A 2,976-nucleotide genomic window follows, 5' to 3' on the forward strand; every position below is an offset into this window, starting at 1 on the left:
TGTAAAGTCTTTAAAAAATAAAATGTAGAATTATAATGATTACTTAAAAAATTGAAAATTGAAAATTAAATTTTAATAACTTAATAATTTATCATACATGTACATATATTTTAATATAATTTTAACTATTACTTTCAATCATTACTATTATTTTTAGGTCAAACTCATCCAAATACTTAAGAAATATGGCATATGTTATCCTACCTACTATTTTTTCTGTCTATCTGTTCCTATCACCTTTCAATACTGTTAGATCAGAATCTCAATAGAAAAGAGAAATAAAAAACACAAAAAATAGTAAGTAGAATAACATAGTAAAAAAACAAATATATAGTTGAAATGTACCCAAAAAATATAGTTGAAAAGTAGGCATTTTTTCTTTAAAAAAATCAAAAACTTCATAATGTCCTGTGTCAATAATTAATGACTGGGTTGAAAGCCCAACATGCATGTCGGTGCGGATATTGCCGTTCTACCAGGCGCCAATATGGCAACTATTTAAGTATTTTTTTATTGTCAGTTACTTTAAATATAAAATATAATGATTCAAATACATATTAAAATAGCTATAAATACAACGTATGCTTATTGTAAAGGGGTGCATTCCCTGTCTCTCCTTTTCACTCTTTTGGAGCATTTTTATCGATAATTATTACTAACCAAAGCATCACACCAGAACAAGATAATTTCCTGTCCATTTATCTTTGTTCGGTACCAGATAACCCAAGATTGAGAGAGTCAAGCCAAATCCATATCAAATAGACAAATCAATATTGTAATTTTTTATTACTATGATGTACCGATCACACTTCAAAAAACTTAACTCCCGTGTTTGATACTTCCCAATATTATGATACTTCTCGACATTCCAACACGCATTATAGAGACTCAGAAAAAAAAATTCAAAGGATGCATTGCGTTACGTTTTTACTTTCAAGTATTAGATAAATTGAATTATGATTATTATTTTATTTATTTTAATATAAATATTTGTAATATTTTGTATTTCTTTACAAAATTAATGATTATTATAAGTCTAACTTTATTCTTTTATTAAATTATTAAATATTAAATATAATATATAAATTAAAAATATTATTTACTATCAAAATATATCCTAATATATTGAAATTTTATATTTTTAAAAATTAATATATCAGAATGACATATTATATCATATCCTATATCAGTGCAACATAGCGTATAAATATAATGCATGCATATATTTGATAATACATTAAAGAAGTAACGTACTCAATTGACTTGCATACAATAGAAACACAGTTTTAGCGCGAAGGGCAATCACTTTATGTATTATCAAATCAATATATAGAGCCGGTTGATTTGGATTTATAGAAAAAAAATTTTTATCTCTTTCTTATTTTAAAAATATTTTTTATAAAAGTTAAAGTTATTTATATTTTTATAAAAATATTTATTTTTTAAACCAAATATTTGATTTTTGATTTCTGCTTTTTTTAGAAGTTAAAATTTTCAGCTTCTAAAAAAAGTAGATTTTTGACTTTTTTATGACTTCTACTTTTTTAAAAAATAGACATCTAAATAAACTTAAAATGAGAAGTATTTTTTTCTGAAAAAAAATAGCTTTTGCAAAAAAAAAAAAAAAAAACTCATATAAACGAACCCATAATATATAAATTAACTTTTGGCCGGTATTAAAGTGGTGCTTTTTGTTAGATAACTTTTGTTTTATAATTAATAATACCATCTGAGAATAATTCTCTGACCTTTATTGGCATTTGTCATTTTTTTTTGGTTTCCTTTAGTCACTAATCACTATATGGAATTTCGAACTTACTGCTTTTTCAATGATAATTGATAAGAATATAAGATCTAGTACTGTGCCTGTTTTTTACCTTAGCTTCCTTATTTATTTACTTTATGCTTTTTTCGTTTCGAATCCAATTAAACAAAATAAGAAAAAGCATGAAAGAAACGCTGCAGAAAATGCTTTAAAAAATGATTAGACTATGTTGGTATAAGAGAAATTTTCTTTATGTTGGTCTTTGTTGATGCAGAGAAGAAATATCTAATTTGCGGCATCTTACGTTCCAATGGAATAGCAACACTACAATTGTCATAAAAATCACGGTAATTGAAAACTTTTGGTCTTTTGGCTTTTATATCTTTATAGCCAAGAATCTCTACTATAAGACTAAAGACAGAGAGGAAGAAGAATCTTTCTAGGGAATTTTGAAGTGAATAGCTGGAGCTTGAATTCAATGAATCTTAGCAACTATCTTAAAGGAATAAATAAAATAGTGCCAAACTCCACCCTAAAATTGAGGCCAATTGACAAATGATAACGTTTTAGAGATCAAATGCCGTCTCTGCCTGAAAGACTGCCAACAAGATATATATATACAGAGAGAAAGTGTCATGTTGCTTACTCTTGTTAGGAAGTGTATAGTATATTATCAGGGCATATTTATCTTTATGTAAAATTTTAAATTTTAAAATATAAATTTTAAAATTTATTTAAGATTATAAAGAAAGTATTCATAATTAATTTAAAAGAGTTTAAATTAAACATAAATGAAAAGAAATTAAAAATGATGTTTGTTATTTAGAAATGTTAAAATATTATTATGTTTTTTCAAAAATAAATAAATATTAATTTAATTTATAAAGATGAAATGTACGAGTAAGTAACATGGACATATAAAAAACTAAGCGTTTAACAGTGTCATATCTAACTAGTCACATTATTAAAAAATGGTTTTATTATTATTATTATCAAAAAATTCCAGCAATAAATTTATTTTTATTTTAATTTAAAATTTCCTTTCGTTGCTTACCAAAAAAAAAAATTCCTGTCGTTGTAAAAACGTACACTGTTTTCTCTCTTTCTTCTCTTTCTCTTTCTCTCTCTCTCTCTCTCTCTCTCTCTCTCTCTCTCTCTCCATTAATATATATTGTCACGTTAATAAAGAGCTTAAAAATAATTTAATGGCA

Source organism: Gastrolobium bilobum, unplaced genomic scaffold (assembly GCF_033153095.1).
Source record: "Gastrolobium bilobum isolate Gb01-03AN ecotype WA unplaced genomic scaffold, APGP_CSIRO_Gbil_v1 utg20602, whole genome shotgun sequence".
NCBI classification, from domain to species: Eukaryota; Viridiplantae; Streptophyta; class Magnoliopsida; order Fabales; family Fabaceae; genus Gastrolobium; species Gastrolobium bilobum.